General features: G+C 41.2%; 1 protein-coding gene across 3 annotated transcripts in view; it reads left to right on the forward strand.

The window, feature by feature from the left end:
* The window catches only part of Arhgap24 (Rho GTPase activating protein 24), a 600,446-nt gene that overhangs the window by 211,418 nt on the left and 368,778 nt on the right, over positions 1-20,250 (forward strand). The window contains exon 1 of one of the 3 annotated variants that reach the window (XM_040747529.1): positions 15,144-15,547. The exons of the other annotated variants lie outside the window; for them this stretch is intronic. The gene's annotated coding sequence lies outside the window, so the exon portion shown is untranslated. Of the gene's footprint in view, positions 1-15,143; positions 15,548-20,250 lie in introns of those variants that run through there. 3 annotated transcript variants of the gene reach the window in all.

The raw sequence follows: 20,250 nt of genomic DNA on the forward strand, positions 1-20,250 counted from the left end.
ATGGACTTTGAGCCTCTTGCCACTCTTGCTCCAGGATGTTTGCTTACCACTATGTGGCCCCACAAGCTCTCCACCTTCCTGTTCACAGAGACTGGTCCTAAACTCTAGTCCTTCATCTGCTTTCTCTCACAAGCATAGTAAACAAGCTCTGTTTTCAGGTGACTGGGTGACAGAATTGTCTGTGTGACATGACCGAGTCCTCTCAGAGAATCTCCTCATATATTTATAGCTGTCTTGCTGTGAGTTTTCTCTGTGGTGCTTCATTGGATTCCCCTATGCAAATCTCAGCTTTTACACGTCTATTCAAAGACCTTGAGATGAGATGATCTTTGTTTTGATCTGAAGAGAAACAACTGACAACTATTCAAAAGCTTAGTGGGGATGAAAAAACAGTGTCACAGAGGTTCCTCAAGACTGTGGAAGCAAAGCACCATGTGGTTGGTGCCTGTGGGCAGCTAGATCCCAATGTCAGGAAAAGGCTGTGACTTTAATGCTTGTTGGTAAAAACTTGTGAAGGTTAGAAAGAAGTGTAGACCAGCACACTGGGGGAAATTAGGCTTAAGTTCTCCTTCTGAGCTTTCTCTCTAGGAAACTTTGTATGTGACATTCAGCATCTTTGAAAATTGCTTCTGCTAGCTTCATAATGTTGGCAAAACAACAAAGATAATAGATATGAAGGCCTTAATCATGTCCACCAAAGCTGTTTCCAACAAACACTACCAACCCATATCCTCTGGAATCAGACCAGGTGTTCTGCCCATCACCATTCTCTTTGTTCTAAACACCAACTGGGTTGTATCAGGCTTTTCAACACTCCAGTATGTTAAAAAAGAAGAAAAAGAAAGCCTCTTAGAAATGAAGATCATACTGTGCCGTGGACATGATGTCTGATTTTATTAATCAAGGATAACTAAACCATGATGCTGTCTAGATGTTCAGGAGACTGCTTCTTTCTATTCACCATTCATCTTTAGTTTTCCAGAATAGCATTTTGGGTTCCCTTGCATATTTCTAAGTGCATAGTAGAAAGGAGATTTTAAGTGGAAGACATAGTTAAGTCATGTAAGAACTGAGTCATGAACAGTTGGCCATTTGTCATGCTGTGTGGGGTGGGTAGATGGTAGGGAATGATCAAAAGATCACCAAAAGCTCACCAGGTCCCACAAGGCAAGAGCTAGTAGACCCAGAGCACACAAGATGGATGGCTGACAGACATGCAGATTAGACCATCAGTTCCTGAGTCCCAAATAGCTCCTGGGTTATCCAGGCTGGCATATACTTACCCCAGGATTGAGAGAGAAACTCGTGTGACTTATGTTCTGTACCATTGTCTCTCTTCATTTAATACCTCTCCTTCATCAGCTCTGATCCTTCACGCTAGGTAATTCTTTCTAGAACAGAGCCAGAGGCTGTCTCTGGATTTTGTTTGTCCCTGATTACCCCTGAATCTTGAGTTTACCCATTCTAATATTTCTGCTAACCTGAGACACAGCCTTGGGAGCCCAGTTTCTGGTGCTTCAGTTATTTTTCTTGTAGAACCCTTATCTTAAGGCAATTGAGTATCATAGATGAGAGACCCAAAGGAGGGGAAAGATACTTCAAGAGTGGCATCCCACCCCATAAGTTTAACATACTCACACATTAGTGTTTGAGGGCCTCATCATCCCATGATAATATTTCCAGAAAGAATTGCATTCACCCTTTCAAGGAAAGGAATCAAGAATGTGTTGCTCTGTTAAGTGTGTATCCCGGTGGATTGTGTTCATTGTAAGGACAATAAAAGTGCAAGAATACTGTTCGTCTTCTAGGCTCACTACAGACTACTGTTGGCTCTTGGGTACCTCCATTTCATTCTGACCATGAACATCTTTTTCTTTCAACAGGATTTATCTTCTCCTTTGTTGACTGTGACAAAACATAATCTCTGTGGTTTTGGCCTTCATCTTCTGTCACTGAAATTAGTTGCTAGTTTTTTCTATCCCTTCCTTCCTTCCTTCCTCCCTCCTTTATTTTTTTGAACGTGAGAAATAGGTAAGGAAAAATCATTTTTCAGGCTTCCTTCTCATCTTGTCACTCTTTGGTCTCAGGGAAGAATGTGTGCTGTAGTCACTGGATTACTCTCTTGGGTCTTAACTTGGGAGCAAGGTCCCCCCATCACTCACACCAGGATATAGGTACATAAAAGACCATATAATGAGGTTCATCCCATTTAAGAGAGAATTAGAGTCAGGTTATATAGGGAATGTCATCTGGGCATGTCCTGGAAGTCAGAAGCATTTTAGGGTGAATCAACAGTTTGTGTGTGAGGCAATGACCACCCCCAGAAAACCTTCCCTCGGTGTTACATGGAGGATATTTTTGGAATAATGCATAAAACAGGGCTGAGTGACAGATAAAAGATAAAATGAAACTGGATGAATTCTGGAGGTAAGTGAATTATGGAAGTTCAGTGAGTGATTTGTTTAGACAGCCATTTAAACAAAACGTTGTATGCAAGTTGCTAGTGTGTATATATCAGTAACTGCCCAGACAACTAGGGATTGTGATGGTGAGTTTTAATTGTCAGCTTGATACAATCCAGAATCATCTGTGAAGAAGCTCTCAATGATGGGATTGCATAGGTCAGATGGTTCTATGGGCACGTCTGTGGTAACTATCATCTCAGTTATGGGATTGCATAAGTCAGATGGTTCTATGGGCATGTCTGTGGCAACTATCATCTCCATGATAGGATTGCATAGGTCAGATGGTTCTATGGGCATATCTGTGGAGACAGGAAGAATTGCCCACTATGGCTAGCATCATCTTCTTTGCAGGGCACTCTGAACTGTGCGCAGAAATGTAGACAAAATGAAGTAAGCATAAGCAGGCCTGCATTCATTGATCTTTGTTTCTAAATATGGGTGTGATGTGTTCAATTTCCTCCATCTCCTGCCACTGCAACTTCCCTGCTATGATGGACCGGAACATGGAACTGTGAGTTGAATCTTTTTCTCCCCTAAATTGAGTTTTGCTAGAGTATGTTGCCATAGCAATAGGAAATGAAACTAACAAGACAGGAATGACTTAGGTTTCTTCAATTAAATAGAACTATTTTTAACTGAATATATAAGCTTCTTAAATAAAATCTTTAAGACTTTTGTTTTTTATGTTTGAAATCTATTTTTCAGCACTTGCCATAGATGTTCATATTGGCTATGTTGATCACATTGGCCCTTGTATGATCAATGAAATTTTGCTTTTATAATATCATACAGTGGGAACTCAATATGGTCAAGTTTTGGGAGCATCTTGAAAATGAACAAAATGGATAGTTTCTATGAGTCAATGTGGTAGGAATGATGGAAAATGTCCAATGGGTTAATGACAGTAATAATATGACTTTCTACCAAAATGTGTTCTATATGTCAAACCCTATGCATCTCAGTTCACATGCAATTGTAAGTTTCAAGGTCAAAGCAATTTTACATGCTAGCATATGACTCTAGCAATTTTCATCAGCTGAAGAGACACCTATGCAGTTAGTGGAACATGAGCTTGAACACTTGGAGAGAAAATCTCCAGTAGGGAGAATACCAATGCATCAAAATCAAGCAAGATTATTAATTATTGTAACTCATTATTATAATACATATGGACTATTAAGTGGAATATATAAACATGTACATATGTATATGCATGTTTAGTTATACATTCCTCAACATTAGAGATATATTCTGAGAAATGTGTCATGTTTTTAATCATTGTGTGAATATCTTAGGTGGGTTTACACCAAACTGCATAGTTCAGCATACTACATAACTAGGCTATGTGGTATATGTGAGCCACATGTGTATATATGGTTTGCCTTTGGTCAAAACATGGTTATGTGGTATAATAATGAAGTGAAACAAATGAGTATTCAAGAAACTGTTGCCAAAAATTAACAAAAATGAAGGATGAAAGAAATCCCTGCAGTTGATCCATGGTGTGTTTAGAAAAAAAGAGGCTTTGCTTCTGGGAACAGTTTCTAGGAAATAACTTTGAACTGATGACAGTTTTGCATGTTTGTTTGCTCTATCTTGTATCACCTTTCACCCCACTGTGAAATGCTTATGAAGATTTTGGTCTATGCAGTCTCAAAGTTTCATAGCATTCATACAAACATCCGGATTCTATTGTACATTTAACTGCGATCTTAGCTTTTCTGTTTTAAATGATCTCCTTGTTTCAAAGGATTGCAAATACTTGTCATCCATGAATATATTACAAAAATCTTGACCCTACCTATTTGTATTATGTAAACAACATATGCATTATTTATACCATAGTTTTTGGTTGCTGTATTATGAAACCGGAGGCAGCAGCAGGGTAGTTAAAACCCACTTGGAACATAAAAATATTGGAAGTTTCTAACAAAAGACTAGTTGGTAAAAACAGTAATTACTGGAGTTTAATAGCATAATTTGTTCAGCATCACTATAGCAATTTTAAAAACAGAGGCAGGAAAGGTCTAAACCTCCAAATTCTGTGCTGAAAGAGTCAAGGTTAGAATAAGGGTGTAGCATAGCTTGTTTATTAGCATTGTTAAAAATAATGATTAAGTTAATTAAAATTGAATTATGGTGGAACCAACTAGAAAGACTAATGGCAGCCATTTTAATGAGTCCCATTAATGGTAGCAATAATGATTAAGCTATTTTGAAACAAACTCAATAGTTTTTTTTTCTTTATAAAAAATCTCTATGTACATTTCTCTCCTGCCCCTGTTGGCAAATTCATAGTAAGAGGATATTTCAACTGCAGAAATTGCTGTGACCATGACAGTCCCATGGTGAAGTCTGTAATGAGTTAATGATGATCATGCTTGTTGGAGAACAATTAAAATCAAAGATGTGCTTCCCGCCCAGCATTCTTCTACCTTGGAAGCACAATGCCAGCTCAAAAAGTAGGTGGGTTATAACAAAAGCCCAATGTCCTTCCTCAATTTGGGGGGTGGGTACTCAAGTGTTCCTTTGTTTGGTTGTTTTTGGAAGCTGAGTGTTGCTGTGTAGCCCAGATTGGGCCAACATCTCCATCCTCCTGCCTCAGCCTCCAAAGTGCAAGAAAGAGAAGTATTTTATGTCAAAATATTTAAAAGTACCTTGACACATGAGTCATATCAGTTCTACTGATTGATAAAACATAAGGACTCAAAAACTCTGTAAATTCTATAGTAATTTTCCTTTTGTCTTTCCATATAAAGAGGGGCAGTCTGAATCACTTTCTGTTAGATCCTGATCTTGTAGTTCTCAGACAAGGTTCCTATGTGGTCCTTCCTCTGTCTTGCCTCCTTGGGTCAGGACTACAGGCATTGGAAACAGGAGGGGGAAAAACAGGGGTCTTCTTATGTGCAGCAGCTTCTTAGAGTGTCTGTCTGATAATTGGGAGATGACAGAGTGGGTCGCTTTGATATTATCAACACATCTGACATCATTGTTTTCTTTCCATGAGAAAGATGCATACATGCCAATTTATCCATGCTACAGTTGTATTGGAACACAATAACAACACAATACAAGAAGGAAGAATGAATCTGGGTCTATACTATTCTTCCAAGTTCTGAATATTGATGCCTTAGGTAATGAATAATTCCAAAGTTCTTTGTATAGTAAATAACTTTTGATTTCTTCAAGCTCAGGGATGACCAATGGTGTTATAGCAAATACCACAAAATATATACCAGATATTAATCTTTTATTTTGTAGTATTTTAAATAAATAATTCTTTTTCACTTCAAAGTTTCATGACTACTGAAAAACCACACAAAGTTCTTTAGTTCATCCATTTTAGTGATTGAATTATTTCTTAAAGGGACAGTTGACATCAGAATTGACTTCACACTTCAGACAGTCTTGCATTTCAGAGGTGACAAGAGATTTTTGATTGTATGAAGGAGATTATCTTTGTCCACACTAGCTAGCTACTTCTTGAATGTTCTTATTCTTTCAACATTCTTTCTTTTGAAACTGACAGCATTGACCTTAACTATGCCTCCTGAATTCTCAATTCCTGTGAAACACTTGATACTGGAATATCTGTAACAGTCTTAAGGAATTTACTCAGAATTCACATTAGTTAGAGATGTTTGTGAAGGCTTTGATTGCAGACTTTAGGCCTGGTTCGGGGAAACCAATAGGATCAATGGAAGTCACAACCCCTTGTCTATCCTTCCCTTCCTTTCAAAATCTCATCTCCTGCCTTTGGGAGTTATTAATATATTCCCAACACAGATTTTAGTTCTACTGTTCATTCGCTGGCCTGGTGGCTTTATTTTGTACCACAGACAAAGCTGACCATTGAACCCCACCTTGCTATTTCTGCTGATGCTATCACAGTGCTAAGCACTGCACCTTTCCCACCCCAGGAAGCAAAGGTTTGCTCCAGACCTACCTTAAATTACTTTTCTGGGCTCTCTCTGTTTGTTTGTTTTGGTTATTGCTTTCTTCATAAAGTTGGAAAAAATTTCCACGTAGCTGTTGCCAGAGAACATTGGAGTGAAGTAAGAGAGTTGCATCCAAAGTACCCTCCTTTTAAAAAAAATGTCTTTTTATTTACTCTTTGTGTCTTTCACATCTTATTCATTTCCACATCCCTTTGTATTCAGCCTCTGCCCTTGCAATCCCTCCCCCATCATAAAATAAAATTTAAGAGAAAAAAGAAAAGGACAAAGGGTGGGGGGGGAGGAAAAAAATCTCATCATGGAAGCTATGTGATGACAAAGTGAGCCATGCAGTAAACCCTTTATCTATATATCTTTACTTGCAAGTGTTCATTGCAGAGTCATTGGCCTAATTCAAGGCCTCTGGTTTCTGACACACTATCAATGCTGGGCCCTCACTGGGACTCCTCTTGGAATATCCTGTTGTTGCCCTGTGTTGCGGAGATCCTGCAGCTTTAGATCTGCAGGACTGGTGCCTTCACATGCTGTAGCAGATCATAGATGGGGTGGATGTTGTGGTGGGCCAACTCTTAATTCTGGTTCTGGGCCTGGATAGTTGCCATCCTTTGTTAGGGGCCATGGGAGGGGACCAACAGGCAGCATTAGAATTCATGGAATAAGACTGGGTGATTAGCAAAGCCACCCCCCAGTGAGCCTTCCAGAGGCAGTGCCTTGAGGACAAAGTGTCCTGAGGACCTCATGCTGTTATTGAGCATAGCTCTGATTGCTGGTTTTGTGGTCACCACATCCCTCATAATTTGTGGGTTGTATGAAAACTCTTAGGGGGTCTCTAACCCCTCACTGGGTATTGTCACTCGGGCTTACAATAATAGTGATTGGCTTTTTCCAAGTATTGCTGCTGGAACAGATTAGTGATTCAACTACCACCCTTAGAAAGAATTTATACATGCATATTGTTAGTAAAGTGACTTTAAGATGTTTTCGTTAATGGCTTTGAGGTAGAAAATCTTGGGAAACAATTTAAAGTTTAGACAGACATACTTTTAATAGTTGAACAAGGGACTCATTGAGGTCAGGGAACAAAAGGTGACAACCTGGCTATGGCTGGCTGACTTACCTTTCTTGCTAGGATGAGTTGGTGATCAAAGGTGATAATTAATACCTTGTACCCATTTCTGCCCTCAGCTTTGTGATATAAAAACCTGTTCATGAATGGGTATGTAGCCTGAGGATTTAAAGTAGACCCGACTGACCGTTTTTCATATATACAAGTTTAGACTTGTGATTAAGATTTCTTATAAGATTACTTTTTGAGCTTTTTTTTTTGTAACTGCAAAATGCATTCTGCCATCCAAATAACTAGTTGAGAAAAATACCTTGCTTGCTTACACTCTAAGACACATTGCTTGGACATGAATGTATGTATTTTTGGGACAACCTGGTTTTCACCTGCAATACATAAAATGTTTTGTCATGTAAGGGATATGGAAAACATACTGTTTATCTTTTGTATTCATTGTAATCATCCATTTAAAAATAGAATGTAACCATATTGTAATTTTTATATTGCATGAAAGTTTTTGCTGGGGTATATAAGCTGTAAGGGAAAATATAAAGTCAGTTAGACGGAAGAAATCAAGAGAGACAGAAGGGCTACATCTGGATAGAGGTGAGAAAAGAAATAGAGAAAGAAGATGGTGGCAAGACCCCAAAGGGGTGTGTGTGTGTGTGTGTGTGTGTGTGTGTGTGTGTGTGTGTGTGTGTTTCCCTTTTTCACTGACTCCAGAGAATTAAGTTTTACTCCCTCAGAGAGAAAAGTCAATGAAGTGATTAGTTTTCCTATTCCATGGATCCCCCTCCATCCCCGAGCTGCTGAAGGCTGGTCCTTAAGGCAGCAATAATCCTTGGATTATCTTTTCTGTTCGCCTTCTTAAAAAACAATTTATTATTATTTATTATATTGTTATTATGATTATTATCATCATCTGTTTAGTTTCACTGCCAGCTGTTAGTTTTAAGATCTGAAATGTAATACTCATTTTTAGGGGCTAATTTTTCAAGTTCCTAAATCATTTAAACCACTGCTATTCCCTGTACTGATATTTCTGCCTGCTTTTGGACCAATTCATTGTTCATTAGCCCTGCTAATAGAGGAAATGGAAGGTAGTCCATTTTACTATTTGCGTAAAACTTGAATAAAAGATTGGGTAGGACAGGAAATTCACATTAATATCTTTAATACGATTTAAAATTGGTCTGTATGAGGACAATAATATTCCTTTTCATTAGAGAATAACAATTGTTGTCAAGTACTTGGGTAATTCAAGTGATATATGAAAGGGACTTTTACAGTCCTTTGCATAGGGAGATGTTACATTAGTGAAAAGAAGCCTGAACTGGCACTTGGATAGCCTTAACCCAAGACTTACCTCTGCCTTCATCAGCTTATGGTGCAAGGAACAATACAACACATTGTCCTTCCTTTTGCAAAATATAAACAATAATCGACTTTCCATAGGGTGGCTACAAGAAAAATCCTTCACTATGGGAAGGCACTTTTAAAATCACAAGGAATGTTCCTATCATTTTATTATATCCTTTTTTTTTGACAGGGTTTCTCTGTATTGTTTTGGAGGCTATTGGTCCTGCCCGGCCTCGAACTCACAGAGATCTGCCTGCCTCTGCCTCCTGAGTGCTGGGATTAAAGGCGTGTGCCACCACCGCCCGGCTTATTATATCATTTACTTACGTATTTGAATGAATTACACTGGTCTAAATTTTTTTCTTGACTCCTCTTTAAAAGTGCTTTGTTTGCTGGGTGGTGTGGTGCATACCTTTAATCCTAGTACTCAGGAAGCAGAGGCAGGTGGATCATTATGAGTTTGAGACCAGTCTGGTCTACAGAGTGAGTTCCAGGACAGCCAGAGCTACACAGAGAAAACCTATCTCGAAAAGCAAGCAAAAAAGTGCTTTGTTTAACTGATAGTTATATCTGCAGCCTGTAACAATCAAACAAGTTGTCCTCTTGATAGTTGGTTAGGTTATATGACTTCCAGCAATGACTTTAGCCCAAAGCCTCACTCAGAGCTGAAATGTGAGAAACAGCATTGGATCAAATATTCAATCCATTATGGCCAGCATCTGAGCCCTTAGCAGTCAGATCTTCTTGTACTTGTGTCTTGAGTCTATGAATCCACAATGAACTAAGGTTCATTCTCCTCACTAATTTTCAAATGATCTGAGGATAGAAAAAAATTGGAGGCAGAAAGTATACGCATTATTTATAAAGCTTAAAATATGATAAAAAGAGAATTACTGGGAATTGTCTGGACAGATTATAAGGCTTAGAATATACTCAAATGAAACTGGGTTGCTAAGTGTTCTGTTTCATATTAATAGCTGAGATCACAAGGGAAAAGACACATATCTAGGGAACTGTTTGACTTTATGTGTGTGCATGAATGTGTGTGAATGTGGAAGCATGTATGTGTTTGTGCCTGTGTTTGTGTGCACATGTGTGTGCATGCATGTGTGTGAATGTGGAAGAATGTATGTGTTTGTGCCTGTGTGCATGCATGTGTGTGAATGTGGAAGAATGTATGTGTTTGTGCCTGTGTGCATGCATGTGTGTAAATGTGGAAGCATGTATGTGTTTGTGCCTGTGTTTGTGTGCACATGTGTGTGCATGCACTTGTGTGCTTGTGTGTGTGTGTGCACGCATGTATGCATGTCCACACATGCCTTGGCTCATGCTAAGTACAGAAGAGAGGCTATGTAAAACCAAGATAGAAAGAAAGTCTGTCATAGAAACTGTGGCTGAATAAACACAAAGGAAATCTGGAATAATGAGATATTAGAGACAACGCACAAGTATGAAGCAGAAATATCAGGGATCCAGCTAAAGGAGACATGCTGAACCTGCAAGGGAGAGATAATTTCTTTAACATAATCTGATGAGTTTCTGAATCTAGGTGTATTTATTTATTTATTTATTTATTATTTTATTTGTCTGTGTGAATGTATGCCACATGAGTGTGTACCTATGGAGGCATCACAGGCATTGAATGCTCTGGAGCTGGGATTCCAGGTGATAGTGTGTGGGCCAGGCATGGCTTCTGGGAGATGAGCTCTAGGTCCCTGGAAGAGCAGCAAGTGCTCTCAGCTGCTGAGTTGTCTCTGCACTCCTGAATCTAGGGTTAAAAAGCATCAAGGAAAGTAACTTTAATTGAATTTTAAAACTGTGAGTGGAATTTAGAGCCCAGACAAAAAAGACCCTTCATGGTTTGTAACATCACCCAGGCCACTAGACAAGCTAGGCATATACTCAAGAGTTTTAAAAAATATATACATATTTAACACAGTCATAATATTTATGTATTAATGAGGAAATCATGAAAATTCTTTATTCTTTCTTTTATGTAGCCCTACATCTTCCCAATCCCAAGGGTTGAACTAACTTTTAATTAGATTGAATGTAGATATATATTTCACTGTGGCTTTCTTGTACTGTTGACTCTAGTGGTATGGGAGGTGGATTACGACTTCTTCTGCCGTCAGAGTTATGTCAGTTTGTGAGTGTGTGCCAATGGATGACACTATGACACATTCAGGCTCTAAATGACATGGAACTTTTTCTTTTAAGCCATTGACTATGGCTTATCTGACTGATAGCTGATCTTATTGATAGCTGATCTGAGATGGAATAGTTGAGTGGGAAGGACACTGTAGGGGATTCTCCTCCCATGCTCTTTTTACTCCTTCTCTTCATTATTATATTTCTATCAGAGATGTAATTGGATTTATTTTGCCCATTGAGGCAATAGTAACCCTCCCTTTCCCTGAATCATGTGACCCAATGTCTTCTGACAGTGAGTGGGGTCCCTCAGTGTCTTTCCATTGTTAGTTCTAAAGGAAACTCCGATTTCCCAAACTCCAAAAGGCAGTTCATGTACCCAGAAATGAGCCCAATCTGGACTATAGGTTGATTTCAGGCCATTGGATAAGAGCCAGCATTCCCCCCCGGGAGCTTGTGAAGCTGGCTCCTCTCTATCAAAAGCAGTCATTTCCCTTACCTCTGGCAGAAGGGACATATGGCTACCTGTAGTGACTATTAGCATACAAAAGCATATGCTGGCCTCCAGGAACTCTCAGAACCACAAGTACCTGTTACACATTTCAAAGTCCATGCTAGCATCCTAGACATTCTTATCTGCTCCATATCCTAAATTCCTTCCAGCTGGCAGGGCTTCCTTTCCCCAGCTTCTCATTCTCCATATAACACCCCCCTCCCTCTCCTTTTTCTCCCTGTCCCTCTCCCCCCCTCTCTGTCTGTGTCCCTCTAGCTGTCCTCCTCCCTCTTCTATTTCTCACTGTACTTTCTCTGTTCTCTATCCCCAGCTATTCTCTCCTCCCTTGCAGGAGAGGCCAAGTCCATTCTGCTGGCCATGTTCAGTCTGCTTCTTCTTCTCTCTGCTCTGGACTCTTCCAGAAGCCTCTTGGCTGTTCTCTCTCTCATATTTCCAATAAAAATCCTCCTCTTACCCATACCATGGAGCAGTCATGTCATCTGTTTATACACCATTTTACTCAGCTAAGACAAAGCTGGGCTTTGTTGGGAAAGAATTTCCAATGGGAAACAAAAAAGAACAAAACAAAAACAGGCGTTCAGAAAGGGCCATGCTTTAAAGCCCAGTAGCCTAGCTCCATGCTGAAGCCCGATCTTGGTGCACTCGGCACCCACACAAGGTCTATGCTGCTGATGGGAGCCCGTAGGAGATGCAAGGAGCTTGGCAACTCTTGACTGTTCTGTTACTGTGTATTTTGCCCTCTTAGGAATTTATGTTTTCCTAAAAGAAAACATAATTAAAGAGCCCAGTCTCTGGTATTAATGAACAATTGGGTGGCCATGACAATGACTAACTCTATACTAAGGGCTTCAAGGAATCTGGCAAGGAATCCACTGGCAAAGAAGAATTTTTAATTGAGTAAATCCCATCAAAATATATTCTCATTCTACACTTGTTTAATAGTAACATTTGACTGGTAAATCGAAACATTGGACCAATTGATTTTACAAATTTGTATTCAGCTTCTCCTAACGAATTCCTAATAAAGAATGACCTAATAGGAGTAGTGTTCATGGGGCTTAGGGTTCAGGACCTTGACTGATTCCTGGACAAATTGCTCAAATGTGAGGCCGTTCTCTTCTTTCTTTTGTCCTCTTCCTATCTGATTTCTGGACTCTGGAGAGCCTCTCTGGCTATGAAGGCATTCTCCACCCTCCGTGTTTACAATGTGCCCCTTCAAATCCTACCTGACAGCTTGTGTTCTTTTCCTAAGCATTCTTCTAAAGATGTCTAGGGCCCAGGATTCCTAGGAAGTTAAGTTTGTTCCTCCAAATCAATTCTTTGCTTTTGAAGAGTTTGTGCTTCCCACCTGGAATTAGAGTTACCTTGACACATTTACTTCAAATGACCCTGCGGGCCTAGTCTCCTCAGACACCCTGGAGATGAAGGAGAGACTCCACTTCCCAGAGATCTGTGGGAGCCTATTAGCCTCCTCCTCTGGTGAGAATAAGGGGTCTGCCCACTGGTTTCAGAGTTTATCTCTTCTTTAATGTTGTTACTGGATATAGGATGGTTGTGTCCCAACCCAACTAACCCTCAGCGGGAGAATAACACAGCAGAATCCAGTGAGCAACCAAGTGTTTTCTAGTTCAATTTATGTTCTGTTACAGATTTCTATCTAAATCCCAACAGGATTCGACATGGCCCTTCTCTTTCTGCAGGAAGACTCTGGTCTGTGTTAGTGGATACAATTCTTCCTTCACCCCACCTGCCATCTCCATGACAACCTTCCCCTCTTCCGGTGCTTTCTCTAGCCTCAGAACCCCATACATCACACTCACTGGTGCGGTGTTGTCCAAAGGACAAGGCCTTGGGCACAAGGCTGGGGTGTGCCATAATCTTTCAGACTGGGGACCGCCCAACAACCACCCTGAGTTCAATTTTGTGTCATGTTGGGTCTAAATTGCTGTGGTAACATTTATTATATCCTGTGGTAGGCGCCCAACATAACAGCCTTCTTGCCTTTTTGAAATGTCACAGTCCTGAATCATACCTGCTGACACTTGTCTTCCTAGAGGCTTTTAGGCAGTGAAATGTGTGTAGATCTCATTGTGGTTAATTTCATTGTTTTGTGGCTCTCATCTAAGACTGCCCATGGGCTGTCACTTGCCAGTGTAACTGTGTGCAAGTACAACATGCAAAGCCTTGTGAGCAGATGAGGGTCATTTATTCCCACTGATTAGGAAACAGGCCTCGTGAATCCCACACACATTTTAAAGGAAACAGCAAAAGAGCTTACCCCCCCACACACAGAATTTAATTTGATTATTAAAGGTCTGAGGCTTCTCCTGCTGGAAAAATCAATTTTCTAATGGGACATCAGCGTGGGACAGAGCAGATTCATTTTTTTTCTCCCCATGGAATCCTGAAGGCAACAAAGAGGAAACACCTATGGACACCCATCCAGGCTTTCCTTTGGGTGTTTGTCACCCCGAAAGAATGTACCTGGACATTGCTAATGACAAAATCTAATGACAGTTTCTAAACAATCTGGAATACAAGACTTTAATAAAGCAGAGAGTGAGCTCTTCATTTGAAATTTGCTCTCTCTCTCTCTCTCTCTCTCTCTGTGTTTGTGTGTGTGACAGTAGGTGAGGGGTGGGAAGGTTTTGGGGGGTGGAGGAGACTACCTCAGGAACCTATTTGCTACTCTGCTTTCTCTGTTTCTGTCTGTCTCTGTCTGTCTGTTTGTCTCCCTCCATGCTCTCTCTCTCTCTCTCTGTCTGTCTCTCTGTCTGTCTCTCTTTCTCTGTCTCGGTGTCTCTGTCTCTGTCTGTCTCTGTCTCTCTCTGTCTGTCTCTGTCTTTCTCTGTCTCTGTCTGTCTCTGTCTCTGTCTGTCTCTGTCTCTCTGTCTGTCTGTGACTCTGTCTCTGTCTCTGTCTCTCTCTGTCTCTCTGTCTCTCTCTGTCTGTCTCTCTGTCTCTCTCTCTCCCTCCCTCCTTCCCTCCCTCCCTCCCTCCCTCCCTCCCTCCCTCCCTCCCTCCCTCCCTCCCTCCCTCCCTCCCTCTCTCTCTCTCTCTCTCTCTCTCTCTCTCTCTCTCTCTCTCTCTCTCTCTCTCTGATTCTGAGAGCTCTGAAAGCATGGCAAGGCTTTCATTACACTTAGCATTTCTAAGCTTGCCTGACTAGGGGATACTCATGTAAATATGTGTGTCTGTGCATATCTAGGAATAAAGGCTTAGGATGAAGAAGTAAGATTTTGCTAGGCAGAGGCAGTGGCAGCACATTTAGCCAGCCTGTGGGTCTTGGTGAAGAAACACTAGTGCTTGCCGTGTATTACTGACACTCTCACCCACAGCCATCACCCGCAGGATCTGTGACTAGCACTCACTCATGTTGCACTTGGGGTGGAAGGAAGGCTGCCAACTGCAGAGGGCCAGGCAGGCAAAGGTGTCTGGTGGGGCACCCAGCAGGGCTCTGGAGAGGAGGGGAGGCTGGCTTGGCGGGCGGGGCTCCCGCCAGCCCACCAGTGCAGCTCGCGGGTCCTCTGAAGCCACCAGCTGCCAACTGAAACCCGAAACCCGGCTGAGTCTGCGGGCTGGCCCCGCTCAGTTGTTCCAGCCTCTTGTACTGTATATTTACACATTCACACACAATCACTCTTTCTAACTTCTGGACGCTTTGCGCAACTGCTAGGATTTCTCAAGTGCATGTGGCAACTCAGCCCTCGTGAAAGAAAGCCAGTGGGATTCGGGAGGAGATCGCAGGCCTCCAGGGCCGCCAGGTTGCAGAGGGGGCTGCGGAGGGGACAGGACCTGAGCAAGACAGCGACGGCTCGGGGTTCCCCCCAACTTTCCGCGCAGCTGCGGCTGGCTCTGCGGCCGCTGGGGCTTCCTCCTCCGAGAGCAGCTCACAGGCCAGGCGAATGGGCTCTGCGCTTGCCCTGGCTGTGGGAAGTAAAGGGCACACCGCTGGCCTGAACTCAGCTTTTGGCCAGTCCTAGGAGCCTGGGACACCGGATCAGTCGCGGTCCAGCATAGGTCCTTCATCCCCAGCAGGGTAGGTGCTGAGGGGAGGTGGAGGAACCACCGAGAGGGTGGGTGGCAGCTTCAGGCTACAGCGATGGGAGGGGGCTGTGGCGAGCCAGGGGCAGCTCTGGGACCTAAGCAGTGCCTGTGTGCCTGTGTTTGTGAGCCTGTGTGTGCTTGAGGTGTGTGTGTGTGTGTGTGTGTGTGTGTGTGTGTGTGTGTGTGTGTGTGTGTGTGCTCGCGTGCGCGCGCACTCTCCTGTGCAACACAACAAGCCAGGCATCCTGTGTTTCTGACTTACCAAAACAGATGAAATTAGCACAGCTCCTTGTCACCTTCTCCTTTCCTCTGGTGGTGTTTTAGCCCTTAGCAGAGTTGCCTAGACAACTGGCCTGTGGAGGTAGATTTTAACATACTTTGAACATACATTGTGTTACCAGAAAGTGACAGAGAATCTTTGGTGAATTTAAAGACACACAGATAGGGTTAGACTTTTTGAACAAGTAGGTTTTTTTTTTTTTTTGAGGAAGTATCCATCTACCTTTAAAAAGAAGCATGTGGTATGTTCACATTAAAAAATAACTTCAGTAGCCTTTCTGGTGTAAACCCTCAGATAGTGATTGTTCCTCCGAATTCCTTAGACGTTCTCGGTTTTCCAGTGTTATCTAGTAATAGAGACCCTAGCTCCATTATACTCTGTTTCCATTCATTTGAATAAATCTCTCAAGTTGTTCCTGCGTTTGTCATATTACTCATTGTATTTTATATTATTCCTGTTTTAGTCTTCCAAGACATCATTATTTCATCCCGTTCTTAAGAAAGGAAATGAGTAAATCAGGCTAGGTACTTGAAATATAAATGGTGTAAAAGATTTGTTCATGTAAGTAAAGAGTTTTGTATTGTTGGGTCTACTAACTAAGACAAATGAGTTGAGATCTGGGGATATTTGCAGTGACATGTAAATGCTTTACAGGGTTTCTGGGAAGATGGAGAGTCAGATTCAGTGCAATCTCTTCCTTGGCTCAATTTGACTTCAGACCTAGCTCTTGAGGGAAAGAAGCGGCATTGGTATTGAACTGGGCATCATAGAGCACACAGGATTACTATATTAGAAAAAACTAGGAAACAAGTGCAAAGCTACAGGAGTCCCAGTCTCCTTTTAAATTCCTAGGTATTTAATTCATCTTCTCTGGTGGACACTTCTTAACTTCCAAGAGAACACAGTAGGTAAAACTTCCCTTTTCATCTCTCCCTAGTGCCCAACCTCTGGAAAACACACCAGAATTCTGTACTCTTAGAGCCATTGTAGAACTGTCTGAGACTTTGCCTTAGATATGGTTCAAGGCGGAGCCACCGAAACCATACCTCCAAAACAAATAACATCATCCTATCACACAGGAGAGGATGTGTTCTTGGTGGAAGAGCTTTCGAAGTTTCGAGGTCCTGAACGGTGTTTGACATACATGGAAGTAACACATCAGAGTGTGTATGTGTGTGTGTGTATGTATGTTTGTGTGTTGTGTGTGTGTGTGTGTGTGTGTGTGTGTGAGAGAGAGAGAGAGAGAGAGAGAGAGAGAGAGAGAGAGAGAGAGAGTCTGTGTGTGATTCTCTCTGCATGAGAAACCCAGGCTCCTTGACGTTTAGCCATACGACTAATAGTTGCCTTTATTTTATCGTCTGAGGGCTTTGGATTTAGCACATGGTGGTTTCTCTCTAACACTCTTTTGGTCTTTATATAAGGTGGGTATGAAGCATTTTAAAAACACCAACCTAATCATAAGTGGGATAAAATTAAGTTCTTGAGGACAAACCCTGAATCCACTGTAGAAACAAACAGTGATGTGTCATTCCAGACAAGAGTATAGTGAAAGAGGATTTTGACTGAAATCTCCAGTGAAATTTCTTCAGATTTTGCTTCAGATAATCATTGCCAATGCTCTGATTGATGCCCTAAATGGTGGACCCATTTCCCATGTGACCCTGGACTCTCCTGGGTGGAGAGTGAGGCTGGGTCAGCAGGGAGAGACCTGTGCAGTGAGCAGGGATGAGAGCCTGGTACTGTGGGAGTCTAAGTGGTGTTTACCAACAGTTCCTGTAAGAGCTACACTGTGACCTACTGGCCTATTGAGGAGTGTTTTCTTTCTGGCTGCTAGCATACAGGTTGCTTCTCTGGCAGCAGGTAGGCAGTGCCGCTGTGAAATCCTGGCTGTGCACACTTGTTTCCTGTTCTGAGTATAAACACGACTGAGACACCTTCTCTTAGCTGGGATTGGTTTCCTCCGGTATATTCTGGCCAAAGGTGAAAAATGAATTTCCCTTAATTGAACATGTGTTCAGCCAGTTGCTTCTTTCTGCCCCAATTTTATTTTATTTAAGGTGAATGCTTTGTAAAACTGAGCTGGGCGGGTGACTGTATACTCAACCTGGATGCCAGGGGGAAGACTGCCACAGAAATTGTCACAGATCGATGCAGGAGAGTATAGATAAGGATATTCAGACTCTCGAGCCTCTACCTGCCCTAATCATATCACACTGAGAAGGGGGCTTTAAGGGAGAGAGGGGGGAGGGAAGGGGAGAGGGAGGGAAGGAGGGAGGAAGGTGGAAGCGAGAGAGGGAGAGAACCTTTTGTTTTCAATAAAATAATGAATGTTTACTCTTAAAGACAAGGCAAAAGTGACTCAGATTTCTCCCAGATGGAGAAAGATATTTTAGAATGCTGTTGTCAATGGATAGCATAGCCACGAAGTCAGCGCTGAACCTCATGTCAAGTCTGACAAAGGCAGCTAACACATCTATGCTCTTACAACTTAAATTAATCCATATCTTCTAATCTGCTGCAATATTGACTGGTGTGATCTTGTGTAGAAAACCACATCTATGGTGAGTTCATGAATGCAGCAGTTCTGTCATGTCCAGAGGACACCAGATTGTTCCTGACCCCTGACTTCTGGTTCTTGCAATCTTCCCGACCCTTCTGTTACTATGGTCCTTAAGCCTTTTGGTGAGGGGAGGTCATAGAGATGTTACATTTGTGACTCAGCCCTCCACTGATATTTATCCTACGAACGTTGACCAGTTGTCAGTTTCTGCTTGAACCACTATCCATTACACAAAAGAACTTCTCTGATAAATGGGGATAGCTACATTCATCTTTGGGTATAAAGATAGCAAATAGGAGCTCCTAGACCATGAGTTCTTGACCACATTTAGAAAGTAATTGTTTACTCCCATAACATTATTTCACCCATGGGCATACCATGCTCGTCATTATTGTAATCATAGTGTAAATAACTGGCAAAGATTCTTCATTACTTTTTTTCCCCTAGCAGCCCACACAGCATCTTCTAGTGCTATGAGAGCTAACCACCAGGAAAGAAGATATTGGCATGGTTAATATTTCGTTAATATTGGTATTCATTTTGATTTCTTCATGTCCTTTGACCAAAGTGTGCAGTGTCTTCAGCTCTTTAAAATTTGTTTATATGGTTGGTATTTTTTAAAATTCCTTTTGTTTTGTTTTGATAGGTTCTTGCTAACTTGCCCAGGCTGGTCTTGAACTTGTGATCTACCTGCCTCTGATGTAGTTAGGTTTATAGGTCTGTGCTTCTAGGCTGGCTAACTTTTTAGTGTTTAAAAGATCTTCCCTTGTAACTTCATTTTCCACTGTAGTAGATAATCCATTTTCACATTTCTGATGTCTTTTTCATGAATATATTTTCTGAAACTTTCCTTTTGCCTAGAAATTTCCTCTTGACCCTTGTCAGCCAATTCCTTTGGGAAAAAATTCTATGCAGGAATAATTAACAACTCTATCTTGTCTGCCTCAGTATAATTTGATCATATTTTAAATAATTACTGTCATGTGTCAGGTAATGATGGAGACTCTTTTGAGACATTCTTCATTATGTAATTTCATCATCGTGGGACTATCACATTGTACATAACAAATCTGGAGACTACAGACAAGGCTATAGTTTCCTACTATAAGACTATTTTTATATTTGCTATTCACCATGGAGTGCCATATTGCATGATGTCTGGATTTATTTTATTTAGTCTCTCTCTATTCCTGGCTTCTATGAGTTCCTCACTGGGTGAGTGGTAGGAGGAGGACTCTTCCTCTTAGATCTGAATGACTAATCCAGTGTCCCAAACATAGTAGATAATTTCTTAATCAATGAGCAAAAAGAACTGTAAGTAAATGATATATTGATATGTTGATGGGCTCTAGTTCATGCAGGCAGTTGCATTCAAACAGTCAGTTGAAGAATATGTATTTGCACTTGGCATTTATTTTCCCCATGCAACAGTACTACTATACAACACAACTCACTTTCTGTATCGGCCCACACGTGGCTATTTAATCCCCACAATATGTGGAATAGTATGCCTTTGCAATTCTAAAGCAAAAATAAATAAAAACTACAGCAACATCAGCCTTTAAAATAAATCATAAATGCTCCTACATTAAAAGATAATAAAAAGTACTTCAATGGATATATATTAGTACAATTATTTTTGTCCCATACTATAAAATCTGTGCTCTATCAAATCCCTGTGGGAGGTCTGGGTTTAGCTGTGAAGAGTAATAATGAAGTTAAATTTGGATATGCTACCTGCGGGATGGGCAATAGTCTTAATTAATCAAACAAAATTAAAATACCAATTTTGGCTATTTAATAATTATCTTGAGTACTGATGCTAGAGAGAAGTCAGAACTAATTAAAGGGGAAA

This window comes from Mesocricetus auratus, unplaced genomic scaffold (genome assembly GCF_017639785.1).
Source record: "Mesocricetus auratus isolate SY011 unplaced genomic scaffold, BCM_Maur_2.0 Super-Scaffold_100006, whole genome shotgun sequence".
Classification (NCBI taxonomy): domain Eukaryota; kingdom Metazoa; phylum Chordata; class Mammalia; order Rodentia; family Cricetidae; genus Mesocricetus; species Mesocricetus auratus.